This window comes from Hydra viridissima, unplaced genomic scaffold (assembly GCF_058129835.1).
Source record: "Hydra viridissima isolate aposymbiotic clone 2 unplaced genomic scaffold, HvirCarnegie_v1 scaffold_8, whole genome shotgun sequence".
Lineage (NCBI taxonomy): Eukaryota > Metazoa > Cnidaria > Hydrozoa > Anthoathecata > Hydridae > Hydra > Hydra viridissima.
In genome coordinates this window covers 2,566,581-2,586,900 of record NW_028324307.1, presented here as the reverse complement: position 1 = coordinate 2,586,900, position 20,320 = coordinate 2,566,581, and the positions used below count along the sequence as shown (strand labels likewise).

Here is a 20,320-nt window from a genome sequence, read left to right as displayed (position 1 = left end):
TTAAAGCATGATTTGGTAAATGTGAGATATTAACGCAAATATAGAAGACAAAACTAAAATATGAGCAAAAAAATCAATTTCTTCTCGCATAAAAAAACAAAAGTAGTAGTTAGCAAATACCATTCCATGATTGTTAGCCTTTTTGTTTACACTTTAAGGGTTTCAGATACTAATAAACTCAATTTAACATCGCAATAGTTAATCTTTTTTATTATTTAGAACTAAAGCTAAAATATAGCAATATAAAATGTTAATGCTTTAAACAATCGCTCATTTTAGTAAAATTTTCTTTCTTACTTTTGTAAGTTAGCTTGTTCTTTCAAGAAATCAAGGAAATCACTATTACCCAAAGCAAAATTTACAAGTATTACAAGATATATTTATAAATATAACGAGATAAAATAAAGAGATAAAATTTTATAAGAAATCTTTATTGCTAACACAATCATTGTAACTAACTAAGTACATGAGAAAATTTTCTATAATTATATATAATTTATATATATAATCTATAATTATATACATATTTGCAAATAATATAGTCAGAAACCTTAGATAGAACTATTATTTAAAAAAATGTTTTTTCATAATTTTTTATGCTCAGGATTATGTTTTAGGCTGTTTAAAACAATCAAAAACATTATCCTAAAAGATTGACGCATAATTCAATAATTAAAGTCTGTAGGTCTTACAGAATAACGGAGAAAGTTTACAATATTTTTCATGTTTTGTTGCAATTAGTATTGCTTTTCTTCGAGAGAGTTGATTTTTAGTCAACATCACTGCCTATTGCTTGTTGCTAAAGTCATGTTTAAAGACTGAAGCTGATGCTTCTTGACCTATTTAGGAACAAAGTTTATAGAATATCAAATACTTCGTTGTTCTTTATGCAGTCTGTTTCAGCAGCAACTTTTACAAGCTCTAAAATTAATCAGCTGTGTATCACATTTAGAATAATATTTATAAGTTTAGCGTTGTAACGACATTGGTAAGAAATTTATGGTAAGAAAACTTGGGAATACCGCTCTGAATATTTGAAAACATCAAAGAAAAAGTTCTCTTTTTTTATATTATAATATACACGTAGTTTACTAAAATACATAAATACTACAGTATTTATGTATTTTAGTAAACTACATGAAAACAGGTGACAGATTGTCCTAACTTTAAAGCTTGTTGCAAATGCGATTCATATAAAAGCAAGTTCTACTTGAAAAATCTTCTGCTGAAAAACCTTCCGAAAATGGACATAACAGTGCTCAAAGTAAAATTTAGCTATATTGTAATGAAATATGAAAAGAACTTTTAAAAAATGAATAAATATTGTTTTTAACGCTTTAGCTTCAATGTTCAACTAAGATCTATATTTGCGTTTACTTTTTATTACAAACTCTTTTATATCTGAAACCTTTTTCAACTTTTTCAATTATTTGAAACATGAAAGTAAATGTAAATCAAACGTAATTTTTGAAAATGAATTTCGTTGATAACTAGGTTAGTGCCACTTGGGTTATTTTCATTATTGCTCTAAGGTTCGTGATACTAAATTACAATGATTTTGAAATATTCCTTAAAAAAGCAAGAAATTAATGTCTAATAGGATAATTTAAAAAAAGGAAATACCTTTTTATCACTAAGTTTTCATACTCTCGTTTTCGGGCCACATGCTTTTTGAAATCTTCGTAAGGCTATTTTGTCTATTTCAAGGAGTCAATTGTACGTTTTTTTAAAGAGCATAAAGTAAATCGACGGAAGCAAATTGACGAGAATGAAGTCAGAGTCCAATGATGGGTAGAGACCAACTTGTAACAACGCTGACTTGTTAAGCAGATGAGTTTTATAAGTTAACGACTTTTAAACTTCCTAACTTCTTTTTTAACAGTAAAAATTACTGTTAAAAAAGAAGTTAGGAAGTTTAAAAGTCGTTAAGTAGGAACTAGAGTTTTCGTTTGCTTTTCTTTTGTTAACAAGTCTTTGATTTATTTATATTTGCTTAATCGTTTTTAAATTCTATTCAGACGTTCAATCTTAATTAGGTTAAATATCTGATTTCACTTCCTCAAATTGTAAAGCAAAATATCACTGGATAAACTTTAGTTTTCTGTTTCGGAAACTGAAAGTATCACTAACAATAATTGTTCTTATTATATTTCGATGTTAGAAGTGAAAAAATTATTGTGTTCCTTTTAATATCTCAAATATTATTCATGCATGAACTTTTTTAAATGTTGTTAGTCATCAATATTAAATTTCAGGAGTCAACGTTTTTGTTTGCTCAAAAATGTGTATTATCTCACTGTATTATTTTTTCATAGATTATTTTATAAAACTATAATTATAAAAATTATTATAATAATTATTATAATTACTGTTACTACTATTAATTATTATTATTATTTATTGTAATAGTTATTATTGTAAGTTATTCATGATTTTTCTTATTTTTGTTGCTTTTTGTTAGTATTATTACTGCTATTAACATTGTTATTATAATTATTTATTATTATTATTGTTATTTACTATTATTATCATTACTTATCATCACTTATTATTATTATTATTATTATTATTATTATTATTATTATTATTATTATTATTATTATTATTATTATTATTATTATTATTATTATTATTATTATTATTATTATTATTATTATTATTATTATTATTATTATTATTATTATTATTATTATTATTATTATTATTATTATTATTATTATTATTATTATTATTATTATTATTATTATTATTATTATTATTATTATTATTATTATTATTATTATTATTATTATTATTATTATTATTATTATTATTATTATTATTATCATTATTATTACTATTAATCGTTTTACTATTTTCAAATATTTTTTCATTCTGATTATAAAACAATTCTTTTAAGATATCAATTAATTTTATGGTTTCAATCAAATTATTTTTTGCTGATTGAAGAAAAAGTTTGTCATTTCATAACATTTAATAATTAATATTTTAATTTGTAACATAACTTTTGTGCGTTTTAGTTCACCAAAGATTTTTTTTAAATACAAAGTTTCAAATTTTTTTTTCAACCAGCCCCTTCAACATTTTTCAAAAAATGTTGAAGGGGCTGGTTGAAAAAAAAATTCTTATATTTTTCCTCAATCTTTTCAAAAAATTACAAAATTTATTAAAAAAAGCATTCGTAAATAACACCCAAAAAAATCCAAAACACTTTCCTGATTTTGTTTCCTATTCCTTACTTATAGAATTCGACATGTGACGACGGATTTTAATTCCAATAATTTATTACGTAAATGTTTAACCATTTGTTGATTTTCTATATATCTGCAATAAATATTTTTCTTTTGAGCATTTGGTTTTGCCATTCGGAATATCATTTACACTTCATTTTTTAATTACCTTACAACTGCAGGTACCCGCAAGAAAAATAGCAAGGGAATGAGGAAGGGATAAAATGAAAGCACTTATTAAGCAGTATACTCATAGAAGTTTGAGCTTGTCGTGTAAAAACATAGGTGCCTATAAATAACGAAATAACATCCTGGAATTAAACATTAGTTTTCTCTATACATAAGTAAATAACTTCCGTAAGTGAAAATAAACTTTCTGTAAAATTAAAAATAAGTAAGAAACCTTAGTAAATCTGAAAATCTCAATGTACGGATCCAACTTTAATCAATTATGACGGAAGTGTTAAAAATGATTTAGCATACTTATCATACGTAATGTATGGAAGCGTTCTTTTAAACTATTACGGCTACAAAAATGAAAACTTCATTTTTATTGGGTAAAGAAAAAATTTAAATAAATAAAAAACATTTATATCATAAAAATATGACAACTCATTCGTTGTTCATTATAAGCATGGGAATTTCGGCCTTCGAAATCGACGAAATTAAACGAAATTCGTGTTTCAATTTCGTATCGAAATTTATATTGAATTTCGAAAGACGAAATTTTTAAACATTACAAATTCACGAATTTCGAAATTAAAACTTATGTTTAATTTCGTGTCAATTTCGTTACTTTCAATGACCCGAAATTATACGAAATTTTTTCGCGAAATTAAACAATCCAAAAAATCGAAATTTCGTTCTCAATTTCGATCCGAAATTGAAACACGAATTTCGTTTAATTTCGTCGATTTCGAAGGCCGAAATTCCCATGCTTAGTTCATTAAGACACACGATTCATCTGAATCTACTTACAACTCTAAAAAGAGAGAGATACTAAAGATCTTAGAAGAAATCCAAAAAAAAAAAGTTTCTTAAAAAACTTTAACAAAGATAAGGAAAAAAAAGGTATTTTGCCGGTTAATAAATGTTAATGCATTAAAGATTTATGTTCAACTGAACGAGGTTTTTACATTTGATATTAGATTTTTATCCACTAGATTTTAAAAATGCGAGCATAGCTTCAAGCATAAAACTATCCTTTACTTCCTATACAATTATGGATAAAAAAAAAAATTGACGCGTTAAGGAAAATTAGTAAACTTATAAGCTTTATGGATCTTTTTATTCGAGCATATTTTGTTTGCAATGCAGCCGCCGCAGCATTATAATCAAAATCTCTTCAAAATCCTATCTATTTAATTGCAAAGGGCAGCTTTTAATTTTTAAAAGCAATAGCCGGTAAGTACGAAAAAAAGTTTCTTTTAGGTAAAAAATTATTTTTAAAATCAATCATAAAGATTTTGTCAAATCTGTTCCAGAAATCTTCAATATTTAAAGAGCTGTTCTTTCACATTACTCAGCCCATAAATTTTACTGAATTTGAAATGGAATTGCACTTTGGCAAAAAGTTATTCTTGAGAATGTACAAGATTTTTTTTACTATAAATTTTAAAACAGTTCAAATTGAAATACGAAAGTGTAAATAAAAGGATTTTTCGCTGTCTTAAACAAAAACTTTTTTGTTTATTTAAAATTATTTTGCTTTCTTAAAATAAAAGTTTTTACCAAATTATTTCATGAGTTTTTTCAAAAAATTTCAAACTTCCTTTTTATGTTGCCAACAACTTTAGAGTGGAAATTTATAGAATGATTGGAGAGTTTAAAAAAGTTTAGAATTCAAGTCAACAGTTACACAATTAAATAAATCACATAAACATAGTCAATACAAAAATAGAAAAACTTATCACATATTTAAGTTATTAGCATATTACTTGTACTACCATAATATCTATATCATTATGTTACTAATTATAGTTAAAATAAAACTTATGCTAGAACTTAAAACGAGTATTGAGAGTAGTCTAGAACTAAGAGAATTAGGCTAGAACTCAGAAAATTAAGCTAGAAATATACCCAAAACAAACTTAATCAAATTAGCAAAAATCATTTTTTTGAAAAAAAAAAACGAATTGAAAAAAAAAACGAATACTGACACTGGGCTAGAACTTGAAAAACAAATATAAAGACTTGGCTAGAAACTGAAGAACTGGACCAGAATCACACCGAGCAAAAACTTATGCCAATTATAAATATCAATTATTAAAAAACGAATACTGATATTGGGCAAGAACAAAGAAAATCAGGCTAGAAATGCACTGAGCAAGAACTGAATCCGATTCAAAATGTCAATATAAAAACGCATATTGACACTAGGCTAGAACTAAGGCTAGAAACATCTGCCTGAAAATGCTTTTAACTACTCCTTATCTGAAGGCTTTTACTATCTCTTCCCTAAGGCATTCACTGCTCTGTCTTGACCAAACAACGCACAAATAATGTATTAACTAAATTACAATAACTTGGACCTGATTTTGCAGTCAAAACTTGAATAACGTTGACGGAGCAGCTAAGGTCCAAGAAGATGTTAGAAAAACAATTCGCGTACAAAGTGAGAATTTGTGTGTCAACCACCGTCTAAATCTAGTTGTCAGAGGTGTGTCGGTGATAAAAGATGTTTGAAGCGGTCAATTCTCAGCTACAAAATAACAAAATTAGTTCGTCATTTCAGCCAGTCCTCTCAAAATGCTATGACTCTTATTAATGCAGCAAAAGCCTTAAATATTTCCGGAATGAAGTTAGTGCATAGATTCTTCATAAGATAGAGCTCTGACCTCCGTCTAATGGAGTCTGTGAGGGATCTTCTTCTAGCAATGCATTCTTTAAAAAATTTAAACCCCTCTGTTTCCGGAGTTTGTAAGTTGACAGATCTTTTGACAGACCAACTAATGATGAAGTAAAATATTCAATCTGTTATTCGGCTTTAAAAGGCTTTAATCCGGCTTTTAAAAGGCTTCTAAAAACACTATGAGAAATGCAGCAGTGAAAAGAATCTTAAAACATAAGGGGGAAACATAAGGGGGAAAAATTTGAACTCTTCGGTGCCTAATAGAAGGGGGGGGGGGTTGGAAAAAGCGGAGGGGTTGGAAATATCACTAAAACTTAATAAGCAGGGGGGGGGGGGTGGAATAAGCGAGGGGGGTTGGAAAATTTCGAGTTTTTTTAAATACTTAAAGCAAAAACTAAGTAATGTTTTTGACATTTCAAACGCTCTAGGTCGTTGTATGAACGGGATGCAAGTTTAACCGCATTTAAAAATTCAAGGTCGTCACCTTTTTCATCGACCAAATCAGTATAAAAGAATTAGACAGACTTTGTAACATATCCAGTTGTCGGTTTTATTGGCACGTGTCGTTTTCTTTTTGCATCGTATTTCGTCTTTCCTTTGTTACTTTATCACTTCGACATCGTACTCTTCTTTGAACTTTTTCACAATTTTTCCAAGCTCCATTTTTTCTACGTTACTATATTGGCTTCTTTCTGTCCTTTGAAAAATTCTTTTCGTAGTCGCCATTTTGTTCTTACACTCTGATATTCCAACATATGGGCAATTCCACGGCGGAAATTGAAAAAGTAGTCAAATTTTAAACTCTTTTTTGTCAGTTTTTAACAAATGAATATTGATGTAGACACATGAAATTTTATTTAAAATATACCTTTAGTTCTAAAATAAATGTATTTAAGTCATTTTTATGGTTCCGAAAGTTACAGTTTTTCTCATTGATGCATGTTAAAAAAGTACCACTGTAAAATGTTATTTTACCCATGATTATTTTTGTATATTCCGAAATATTTTAAAGTGATAATGGAGCTAAGATGTTCAATTTCTTGTTGGTCAGATTTTTTTCTTTAAAAAATAAATATATTTCAAAAAAATAATAAAATAACTTTTGCAATTTTCATGTAACGTAAGTTAAAAAAAACATGATCAAGTTTTGTTTTTTCTAAAACTTAATTTGAAAACTTAAATTTTGTAATATTATATGTGAAAAAATATTAAATCTTATATTTACATATTAAGATTTTTGAATAACGATGCTTAGTTAAGGCACATTTTCATTTTGAATTTGTGTAACGTAAGTTAAAACTACATTTATTTACAAAAGTTTTAGCGCTTTTTTCGTAAAGTCTTTAACATAAAAAAAAACGTTTTTCATCGCAACTCCCAAAGGATTTGAAAAAAACAAAAAAATTTTTAAAATTACTTTTGTTAATTACTTTGAATGAATGAGTTTTAATACAACTGCCGTTCTTTTGTTACATAACTCTAAAAAATCTATCACGAAATAATAAATTCCACGAAAATAATCGCAAGGTAACGTAAGTGATGTAACATAAGTTAAAAACTAAGGTTGTTCACGGAAGCAAAAGATGAATTTTCGATGAATGTTTTGGTAAGTTCGAAATAATTTCGAACTAATTAATTTTGCATCGAAACGCTTTTTTCATTTCGAAATTGTCGAATTTGTTTCGAAATATTTTTGCGATTTCGAAACTCTGAAAATATTACCGAAACATTTTTTCACTTTCGAAATTGTCGAATTTGTTTCGAAATATTTTTACGATTTCGAAATTCTGAAAATATTACCGAAACATTTTTTCACTTTCGAAATTGTCGAATTTGTTTCGAAATATTTTTGCGATTTCGAAATTCTGAAAATATTACCGAAACATTTTTTCACTTTCGAAATTGTCAAATTTGTTTCGAAATATTTTTGCGATTTCGAAATTCTAAAAATATTACCGAAACAATTTTTGAGCTTCGAAATTCTAAAATTTGCTTCGAAATATTTTTGTGATTTCGAAATTTTAAAAATAATACCGAAACGATTTTTTACCTTCGAAGTTCTTAAATTTGCTTCGAAATATTTTTGCAAGGATTAGAACCCCAAAGGTTCTTTTACAGGGATTAGAACCCTCAGGATAAGATAGGGGGTTGATATTTTGTGACATTTTGTGGAAAAGGGAGGAGGGGGAAAAGTTTTTTGCGTGACATAATTTGCGAATGACCACTTACATCTACACGGTGAAATGTTTCATATAAAATATTAGCCCAGGGGCAGTGCCCCACAAAGAAATTTATACTAATAGTATATTACCACAGATTATCTCGGGGGCGATTAGATACTCTCGCCCTCAAGATAATCCGTGATAATATATTATAAGTATAAATTTCCTGGGGGTGCACTGCCCCTCTTGCCCCCGTGAACTCGGCGCCTATGTATATATAAATATTATATATATATATATATATATATATATATATATATATATATATATATATATATATATATATAATAAAAGGTCTACTTGCCGAAACACCCCGTGTTAAATTATTGAGGCACCCGGTTATTTTAATATTATTATGCAAATAAAGTTTTTGGAATAAATTTAACTTTCCAAAATTCTTTTTTTTTTCTTCTTGTAATTAATTTCATTTTTCGAAATTCTTTTTTTTCTTTCGAAATTAATTTCAGTTTTCGAAATACACTTTTTTTTTTCGAAGTCAATTTCACATTTCGAAATTCTGTTTTTTCTTTCGAAGTTAATTTCAGTTTTCGAAATACACTTTTTTTTTTTCGAAGTCAATTTTACATTTTGAAATTCTGTTTTTTCTTTCGAAATTAATTTCAGTTTTCGAAATACACTTTTTTTTTTCGAAGTCAATTTCACATTTCGAAATTCTGTTTTTTCTTTCGAAGTTAATTTCAGTTTTCGAAATACACTTTTTTTTTTCGAAGTCAATTTTGCATTTTGAAATTCTGTTTTTTCTTTCGAAATTAATTTCAGTTTTCGAAATACACTTTTTTTTTTCGAAGTCAATTTTACATTTTGAAATTCTGTTTTTTCTTTCGAAATTAATTTCAGTTTTCGAAATACACTTTTTTTTTTCGAAGTCAATTTTACATTTTGAAATTCTGTTTTTTCTTTCGAAGTTAATTTCAGTTTTCGAAATACACTTTTTTTTTTCGAAGTCAATTTTACATTTTGAAATTCTGTTTTTTCTTTCGAAATTAATTTCAGTTTTCGAAATACACTTTTTTTTTTCGAAGTCAATTTCACATTTCGAAATTCTGTTTTTTCTTTCGAAGTTAATTTCAGTTTTCGAAGTGCAATTTTTTATTTCGAAATTAATTTCACATTTCGAAATTCCTTTTTTATTTCCGAAATTAATTTGGCTAGTTCGATTATTTTCATAAGTTTTTATAGATTTCGAAAAAAAAGAAGTATTTCGGTGCCGATTTAATCGAAAATTATCGAAATTTCGATAATTTCGATAATGAACCCTATTAAAAACCTAGTATCAAGAAAACAAGTATATCTTTCTTTGCCGGTCACCTCTGATAATTTTTTTTTTATTATTGTAATTAGTATTGAATTCTCAACATCTTGTAAAAATTTCTAACACGATCCGCATTAATGGTTCGCAAATATTCAACCTAAAAGTTGCATCACTTTTTTTACCTTGTTTTCTGCGTAACGTAAGTTAAGTGGCATTTTCGGTAATAAATTCGCCCTCTTTTGGCCAGACTTTTTAGCTTGTTTTATTCTTTAGACTGACAGCTTTCATAAAAATCAGCTAAAAATCTAATTTACAATTTAAATATGCAAATATTTGATAAAGTTGTTGCGTGTGTAACGTAAGTTAAAAATGGAATTGCCCATATGCATATGTAAGTATATTATCTGAGAAGAAAAATAATATAATAACTTTACTAGTTATTGGTTCATTATTATCTAAGTTTATATAAAAAAATATAATCTTAACTAATATAAAATCTTTATATAAAAACTTTTCATGGATCTTTTTCATTGACAGCAGTTGTATTTTTTCTTTCTTTTCACAGTTTTCTGTGTATTTTCTTGTTTTGGCTTCTTGTTTTGTGTGATTTTTAATATGGGAAAGGTTTTGATATTTACTTTTCCTTTATCTTCTAATTTTTTAAACTTACTGTCAACTTTATCTTTTGATTTTCAATAGAAATATTTTTTACAGTCTCTTTGAGATTTTCATGGATTTTTTTGTCCAAACGATCTTCTACTTTTCAAGTAAGACTTAATAAGTTTCTTAATAACTTAATAAGTTTCTATTTAGTTTTTTATTACTCTTCGCCGCTAAAAAAATACGTCGGGCATTTCGCGAGGTTAGAATTATTTTGTTCTATCTCCTATTTTAAAAGTTGAGAGAAAATGTGTTCTTAGTTTTAGTAAGTTATGATTGCTTTAAAAATACGCTCTATTCTGCAATTTTTTTTCTAAATAATTTGCTTTAACATAAATTATGTAAAGCATAAGTTATAATTTCTTTAAAAACCAAAGCTTTCGAAAAAAATCATAAACTTTCTCCCAACGTTAAAACGCGGAGATAGAACAAAATAATTCTAACCTCGCAAATTGCAAAGACCTATATATTTAAAGTAGTGGTTAAAAAATAAAAAATACGTCCACCATTTACGAAAACATTGCAAAGATCTATATATGTAAAGTACAGACGGTACAGACAGATATTGAATAGCAAGCTCAAACAAATATGGAAAATGATCATGCGATGAAAACCAGAATGTCAGTAGCTTCATATTGTCATAAACCTCAATAACAGACAACTAATAGGCAGCAATATCACTTGTTAGAGTGCGTTCTTTATCATTATAGCACGGAATGCCATAAAAGAATGCATTGTAGATCAAATTTTTAGTTTGCTATGGATTGAACGTTTCAAAGAGTCTATTAGTTTTTTTAGTGTGCATAGGTGTTAATAGCTGTCTATCCTTCGCACCTTTCCTGATTACAACTTGTGCGAAATAGATGACCATCGTTGGTGTACAAGGTGCCCTTAAGGTACTGTTTTGTGCTCTCAGCAAAAAAACTTTTTATTTACGTCTTTTTATTTCATCGTCAGTGGTAGTCATAGATTTCCTCCTCTTTTTAATTTTACTTTTAACTAATTTAATTTGAAATGTATTTGCATACATTGGTCAAGACCGAGCAGTGAATGCCTCAGGGACGAAATAGCATAAGTTCTATGGTTAGGATTAGTAAAAATACTGTTGGACAGATGTCCAGAGCGAATGCAAGACTCTCATATATGCAAGCTTATTTTTCTTTCTTAAAACGAATAATATAGATGAAAAAGTGACGCGCCTGCACCAGATTGCCAAACAGCCCACAATCCGAGGTCACCCACCTATTTTGCCATTATCCCCCAAAAACACATTGAGACTGCCCCTTTTCCCCCCGGCGAGAGTTAAAAATCTAACTATAATCAAACAAGCGAACAAAAAAAAAACATATGCGGCACCCATCTCGCATCGAACCCTGATCGCTTGATTGCTTATTACTTTTCCACTTAGCTGGGAAGACTGCAGTCATATGAAAGTTTATTAGATAAAATTCTACGTATTTGAGTTACATTATAACTTGTAAATTACATTTGAATATATATGCTCTTACTGAATTTAAATAATAAGTATAATCTCTACAACGAATTTTTAACAATAAAATTTTTTGGTACGTGCATCTCTTGTCTAATATTGCAACTTCTACGCCGTAAAAAGATTTCATGGATAAGGTTGGAGGTTTAGATATTTTAATTTGTTATAATGTATGTCAAAGTAAAACCAGAGATGTCTACGAGTTTCCAAATTTTGGATTAGTCATTTCAGTTGACACATACGCTTATTGAATTTTATAACGTTTCTTCTGAATCCAAGGATCATAAAAGAGAAGATATGAAAAGGAGGGCACCCATTACCTAAGAAAAAGAGCATCAGTTTGAAGGTCTGTTCATCTGTGACTTGGTGATTCCAGAAAATAAGTTGTTTTGGTAAGGGCCATGAGTGCATTGGATAGAAACAATTTAGGTGAACAAGCGGTGGCCCTCCAAGTCAATGTGGTTTGTTGGTATGGAATTTGCAAATTCTATAGCTTGCTGGAGATGTATTTTGATTAAAGCTATGTCCTAAAAGATTTATAAGACAATTAGTATCATAATTCTTGATGTTCTGTTCACTTCCAAGCTACTACCTAGCTATTGTTCCTTTCTAATAAAAATTAATGCCTCTATTCTAAGTGATTATGGTCATTTTATTTTGGTTCGTCCGGACAGTTTGTGCCGTATATACTAAAGAGTCTTTGATCAATTTTGTTTTCCGATGTTGTTATTGGTGGGAATGGCCAAATATTTCTTAAGTGGGTATCCTGTTTAATTATGCCCCAACGCTTCATTATAATTTGATATATGGCTTTACCTATGTTAGTGTGTACTGTGATCAACGATATTTTGTCTTTCTTAAGTGTTCTTGTTTTGTTAACAAGGTCATGTTGTGTTCAACGTAACGGTTTGTTGATATACTTATTGATGGCATGCAGTGGGTAACCTCTGAGTACTAAGGTCCTAGTTAACATCTCCAACTCTTTGATTAAGCTTTCTTTATTCGATATGATTTTGTTATATCTTAGAGCTAAATTAAATTATGCTGTGTTTTGGATGATTAGAGTGATTTGAGTCATAATGCAAGAGGCCCATAGTATCTGTAGGTTTTCTATGAATAGTGCTCTGGATTCCGCCTTTTCTATCTTCGTATATTTTGAAATCCATAAAATTGATTGAAGAATTAGAGTGATTTAAAGTAAACTTAATAGCTGAGTGCAAATTATTTATGAATATGAAGACTTCATCTAATTCATTCGTTGATCCATGTAACAAAAAGGATATATCATCAATAAATCTCTTATAAAATGATATGGATTGAGGAAATTGTTCCATAATTTTAGAATCTAAACGTCCCTTAAATAGGTTGGCATAGGGTGGCCCCAATCGTGTGCCCGTAGATATCCCCGTCATTTGGTGGAAGAATTTTTTGGAGGATTGGAATGTGCTGTGAGTCAGAATAGTTTTTAGTATGATATCAATAAAAGCGATTGACTAGCCGATGACGGAATCTGTTTCATGTAATATTTAACAGCATCTATTCCTTCTCTATGTGGAATATTAGTGTATAAAGAGGTTACATCGGCTGTTACGAACATGTAGTCTCTTGATGGAATTCTTTGCGTTTGTAATAAGTTGAGGAAGTGAGTGGTATCTTTGAAATAGGCTGGGAGCGATTCTGCCAGTGGTTGGATAAATTATGCTATAAACTTATATAGATTATCGGTTGGTCCATCACATCCTGACACTATAGGTCGTAAAGGGATATGAGTTTTATGAATCTTCGGTAAACCATACAATAAGGGTGAGCGATGGGATATTTTCGGGCGCAGAAAGTCTGCAGTTTTTCGTCGACTATGTGGTGGCTTTTCATATAGTCGATCAAGTCATTCCCATCACGCATCACGCTTCTGGTAGGATCGTTTGATAAGAGTTCCTATCTGTCAATATCTCACTCACTTTTAGTTCATAGACATCTTTATCTAAAACACATACACCCCCTCTTTTGTCAGCTTTCTTAATAATAATATGTGGATTTGATTTCAAAGACTTTAAAGCTTTTCTTAATTTAGGTGAGAGGTTGCTTTTATCTTTTTCAAGTAGGTTATTGTTAAAAAGAGAACTTACATAATCGTCTACTTATTTTAGGTATGCTAATACTGTCGCATTCCTCGTGTTCGGAGGTTGCCAACTAGATTTTTTGCAAAAAGGATGTTTGCTTCTGCGTATCAAGCTATTCTCAAAGTACAATTGTCTTTGCAAAGACCGTTTGAATTAGTTCACATGCGAATTGTAGATTTCATAAGGCATATGTGTTGTAGAGGGTACGAAGTTCAATCCTCTACTTAGAACCTCCGTTTCTGCGTCTCACGTTTGTGCTTAGATATATTAACCACTATTTTATTGGCCAACAGACGGGTCATCTTTATTTCTTCACCACGTATTTGGCGTTTGTATAGTTTGTTGTCCGAGATACGGACAAAAGGTAATCTTTTCATAGTAAACATTGGACAGTTTCGCATTATGGAAGATGGGGAAAACATTTTTTGATTCTTGTCCTAAAACAATTAAGATTAAGATACATATATTTAGGTTTCGAGTTGTTAATGCATCAGTTTAGGTTTATACGACAATATAACATAATATAACTTATTTTTTGCATTAAATTTAATTTTTGATTACGTTTCTGCTTGGTGTAGTTCTGGCTTAACTCTTCAAATTATAGCCGCGTGTTAAAAATTGACTTTTGTGATAGGATTAGTGATTGACCGGAATTCGGTTCGGATCCGGTGTCCGGCCAAAATTATGGCCGGAACCGAAATTCCGGTTCCGGGTTTATTTAAGATTTCGGTTCCGGCCGGATTTCCGGTTCAAAATGCTACTACGATATTATTGCATGAATTATGATTCTGCTAGGGGTGTCTCTAGCCTAATTCTCATAGTTCTAGCCTATTGTCAATATTCGTTTTAATTATGACATTTCTGATTGGACAACGCTCTCGCTCAGTGTATTTCTAGCCTGAATCTTTTAGTTCTAGCCTTGTGTCAATATTCGTTTTAATATTGACATTTTAAATCAGATTAAGTTCTTGTACAGTGTGTTTCTAGCTTGAATCTAACAGCCTAATGTCAATATTCGTTTTAATATTGACCTTTCTCAGTCTGTTTCTAGCCTGAATCTCTTAATTCTAGCCTAGTGTCAATATTCGTTTTAATACTCACATTTTAAATCGGATTAAGTTCTTGTTCAGTTTATTTCTAGCCTGAATCACTTAGTTCTAGCTGTGGTAGTGTCCACCTTGTAAATACAAGGTTTGCTGTTTAATCCAATTACTCACCTCAGGAAGTACCACCCTCACTTTGTTTCTTCCTGCAGTAACCTTGTGACAAAATTAAGAGTTGAGAGACTGTTAATAAAAAACGAGTGACTCCCATAACTTCAGTGGCCTTTTTGAATTAATTCAATTTTTTTTAAGAATTATTAATGATGGAACTCAGTAACTTTAAAAAACAAGCTTACATGAGTTATTCGAACTTAACACCTGAGCTGATGCTTCCATTATACTTTTGACTGTACTGTTGTATTATATAAGACATGTGATCAGAGGTACTGGATTGTGGTAGGTGTTTTGATACAGGCACATTTTGAGACTAAGATGAGCGTGAACTTGATTGTATTGCCCTGAAGTGTTGAGGTGGTGTTAGTTTTGTAGCCATAGAATTGCTTGTATTTCTGAAACAACAAGATAACAAAATAGGTATAAATGTACTAGATTTACCAACTTTATTCCCATTTAAAACTATTACTACCACATTCTCTCAATTAAAGAATCAAGAATCACACCTGCCGTTTATTAAAAACCTATCTGAAATTATGAAGTGATGAAAATAACAAAAACCTTTCTATAATACTATCTTATTTATTTATATTTTTTGGGTGTCTCATGATCTTTAGATAAAAAATTTAAAACAGATCTTATTTATTTTACATTATCAATCTGTTTTCTTGATAAGAGTCTTCAATTTCATCATCAACAACATCATTTTCATGTTCAAAAGAATATTTTCTTTTTCTAAACAAGAGACAATTATTATTTTTAAATAATATTATAAATTAAACTAAAAGTTTTGTTAATTGATTTTATTATTGAAACAATAGGCAGCAAGCTTAAAATAATTTGAATGAAAAATCTTAAAATGAAAATTCCTAAAATGAATCAGAAAACTATTCTACTACAGTTAAAAATGAATTCAAAAAAATTAATATATATTTAGATTTATTTTAACTTTGAACATGAGTAAAACAAACTTTACTTGAAATCTCTAACCTAATTTTTTTGTGTTTCCAAATTCCTACATTATAATCATCGGTGTTATAATAAACATTAGATGTGTCTTCAACCTGTTTTGTTTTTTCATTTCTGCTTTTAAGAGTGTCTAGAACAAATTATATCTTGTGTACATTTCATTAACTATGAGCCATGTTCGTGAAATATTTTACACGTCAATAGCTAAATATTATGCTCTAAACAATTTTTAATTTTTTTTTTGCAAGCATGACGTCGACTCTAAATTACACATGGCAAAAAATTTTAGGAACGGGAGAAAAGAGTGCTTTCCTTTCTACTATTGCCAAACCATATTTTAGATGACTAATTCAGAGTCCCTCAAGGAGCTCTAAAAATCATATTAAGAGAAAAAGACAGGATTTCAAAGAAGGATCTCTAAAAACAACAACAGTACTAACTTGCAGTTCCAAGAATTCGTACTTTCTATAAAAGCCAGTGTTCTCCTGGGTTACTGCATATTTTTTTGGCATTTTACACTTTACTTGCTGCTTTTACTGGTGGATAGTAAAAATTTAATTCAGCTTTATTTTTAATTAAACTTTTAACATTTGTTTATTTCTATCAACGATCCACTTAAATGGTAAAAAATCAATCTCTTAAGTCTCAACATATTCAACAATAACGTTAGTGTAGTAAAATCTAAACTGCATCAGTTGATATTTAGTAAACAATAATAATAATGTAGTCATAATACTCACCATTCTTTAAACTTTTCATATTCAAATAAAAATATTTCAAACTAATATTGCAACTAAACTTATCAAAGTAGAAACTTTTTTATATTTATGGGATAACAACTCGTACATAATACATTCACAAGTTCTAAACAAAAAAGAAAATCACTAAAACCAGTACCAAAACAAAATATTACATTAAAGTTGTATAAAAAATAAATTATTCTCTTTTGAAAACTTCAGAAATATCAAAATGACTTGAAAAAAAATTTTAAAAGTTAAAATAAATGCATTTGTGGTAAAGCAACAAATCCTTGTTTAAATAGAAGTAGAAGACACTTAAATCATCGCCTGCTTGTAATAATATTTCCAAAAGATGTATGCCTGCAAGAAAAATTTGAAATAATGACACATGCAAAACCAACAATGTTTATTAAATAAAAAATTGGAATTAATATCTATACGTAGACAAGAAAATAATTTTTTTGAAAAACAATAAAAAAAAAAAAAGAAACCTTTAAAATAAAAATAGTCCTATTTAAATACATAAAAATACAGAAGCTTACACTTCTAAAGAATTTTTAATGTAATGGCTTACTATAGTGTCAACATATTCTGAATGTTTGACAAACTACAGTAGTTGAGACATTAATGACATATCTTAACAACTATATATATATATATATATATATATATATATATATATATATATATATATATATATATATATATATATATATATATATATATATATATACATATATATATATACATATATATATATACATATATATATATACATATATATACATATATATACATATATATATATATATATATATATATATATATATATATATATATATATATATATATATATATATATATATATATATATATATATATATATATGTGTGTGTGTGTGTGTGATGCCATCCTGAACCATGTGACACAGTTAGAATTGAGAGAGTAAGATATGAGAGAGCTGTTAAAATTACAAAGGAAAACTGTTTAAAGAGCCGACTCAGTACAACTAAAATCACCAAGAAAGTACGCTACAGTAATATAATCTGTCAAATAATCTGTATATGATAAATTGACTTAAAAACTTACCGATTAAGTATTCATGGTTCCAACACTGAATTACATCAACCTAAAAAGAAAATGTAATATTACTCCGTCTGTTTCATTCCTCTTATCCGACAAATCAAATATTTTAAATTTTCACCAAATTTAACTTAGATATTTTGAAACATGACCTTAAGTTTTGGAAGTATTTTCAATGAAGGCATTTTTTACTTATCTTATATATTAGCTGCATTAGCTGCATTAGCTGCATTCATATATTATGCTATTAGCTGCATTCACAGATCTCGTACTTGTGATTGGGTTATACGATAACAAAAAAATCCGCAATTTATTTTTAGTAGGCGGTTTCGAAACATTCAAACTGAGTCTACAAGTAATCGTAGATGTCATCACTCTCTCCTTTGAACAACCGTAATAATTAAGTTATTTGTGCTCTTTGAAAGAACCTGCCCCGGACAGGCAATCGGCAATGATCGGATAATGATTGATAATGGCGTATAAGTTTAATCAAAGTTAGACTTTTTCTTAGTAATACCTCTACAATAGAAGGAATAGACTTAGAAAGTTCCATTTTCCATAGTCAGTATCACCTGATGATCTGGCTAATGGTCCTCATTTTTCCCCTGCCAGATCAGGGTTTTGCTAATAATCGAAAGTAGTTTGGCTTTGTGCTAAGTTAATACATTTTAAGCTGACCACTCATCGTAGAACTCGGATGAAAATAAAACTTAAATCTAGAGTTCCATATTGAGCTAGGTTTGAGTTATTGAATATAGAACATGTTTCTGCATATCAAAAAATTGGGTACAATATTCACTTGATCCACATACCTATTAAGCATTGTAGCACCAGAGAAAACCGAAATACCCCCATCATTTACAATATAACACACCTAAAAAAAAAACATTTTGCACTAAAGGACACTGAAATACCGCACTACTGCACTGAAAAACTGACTTCTTCAAGGTTTTTGAGTAATGCACCTTTAACTTGTCAGTATTTTGAACCCTGTTCAAAATACTGACAAGTTAAAGGTGCCAAGTTTCTGGTTTGTTCTGTTTTTTCTTTCACCGTAACTTTTTCCTGTTAATTTTGTTTTGTCTTAATACGCACTGAACTTTCCTTCTTAAATGTTAAATATCTTTTAATAAGCGGCAAAATAACTTTAAAAAATCCTAATTTTTCTATAATTGTGCAACTATGAGGTTTATAAGAAAAAAATAACCTTTTACTGAAATGGAAGATGAACACCGCACTATACATCACTAAGCAGAGAATTAGAATTAAAGTTAGTAATAACAGTACAAACATGGAATAAGGAAATATCTGTAACTCTCCAAAATATTTAATATCAATAAATCTCCATGTAACAGTAAATGAGCAATACTGCTATATGGAGATTTCCCATATTTTACATATAAATTTTACATGTAAACACAATTTGATTAGTTCGTTAAGATAACATATCGGCAGTTCGTTACAAATTATTTATTATAGGTTTTGGCTTTTTTTGATTTTCTTTACATTAACTAGAGCAGTTATAAATGTTAGTGTCAACTTAGTTAAACGAAAGTGATAACTAAAATTTATTTTTTATATAAAAATAATGGGTAGTCAAAAGGTTTCATGTGAAGAAAAACGACAACCAGTTATAAAATGCAACGATAAAAAAACGACAACTAGAAATAAAATTAAGATGAAAAAGGAATACCATAGTTCATAACTTTTCCAAATAAAGGCCATGACCCCTTTCTTTATGTTTTAATGGTAGCTTGATAAAAAATTAATATAAGATGTGTTGTTTTCACTGATTTTTTCTGGAGTTATTTGATTTATTGAAATCCCTTTGTATTTTAAATAGAACATAAACATCATGAAAAACATTGACGCATTAGTTTTACAGCGTATCATAAATATTAAAGTAATGAGTTCTCTTGACATATGGAATCCTTTCTTGGATTGAGAAAAACCTATAATTAAAATTCACTTGAATTATTACAAATTGATTTGAAAATAATATTTAATGCATGTGTATGTAATGAGACCCCATAGAATTTCATAGGGTTTTAACGGTACTCCACGGGTTACGAATTGAATCAATTTTTTCCATTTACTTATGGAATATTTTCGTAACGGAAGGTGGTTAGCAAAATTTCAGTTAGTAATCACAAGCCTATAAAAAATTCAGAATTAAAAAGAAGGCGCGTAGTCGCCAAAATCCTTGTTGCAGAAACACATAAAGATTGGCCTTCTTCAAATTGAAAGTAAGATGATTTTGTTAGTATCAAGTAAATACAAGTTATATATAAAGAGGCCTTTTGACTATTATCAAACTGCATTACAAAAACTGTTAATCGTGGATTGGTAAAAGTAAATATTTGGAGTCCCATTTCTTACTGAGTCCAAGGGTATATTTAAAAGATTGGCTAAATTATATGTTAAAAACTTTGAATTATTACAAAACACCATGCTGCCCTAGAGGAA

General features: G+C 28.7%; 1 long non-coding RNA gene across 7 annotated transcripts; it reads right to left on the bottom strand.

Moving 5' to 3' along the window:
* Nucleotides 1-11,656: 11,656 nt before the first annotated feature.
* LOC145187847 (uncharacterized) lies at nucleotides 11,657-18,102 on the bottom strand. 7 transcript variants are annotated; one of them, XR_016455142.1, is made up of 6 exons: nucleotides 18,007-18,102; nucleotides 17,861-17,900; nucleotides 16,053-17,131; nucleotides 15,714-15,797; nucleotides 15,245-15,457; nucleotides 11,657-14,282 (listed from the first exon to the last, which is right to left on the bottom strand). It is a non-coding gene; the product is annotated as an uncharacterized LOC145187847 (long non-coding RNA). The 7 variants fall into 7 exon arrangements; XR_016455141.1 differs by having other exon boundaries at nucleotides 11,657-15,457; XR_016455144.1 differs by having other exon boundaries at nucleotides 11,657-15,457; nucleotides 17,976-18,018.
* Nucleotides 18,103-20,320: the final 2,218 nt, after the last annotated feature.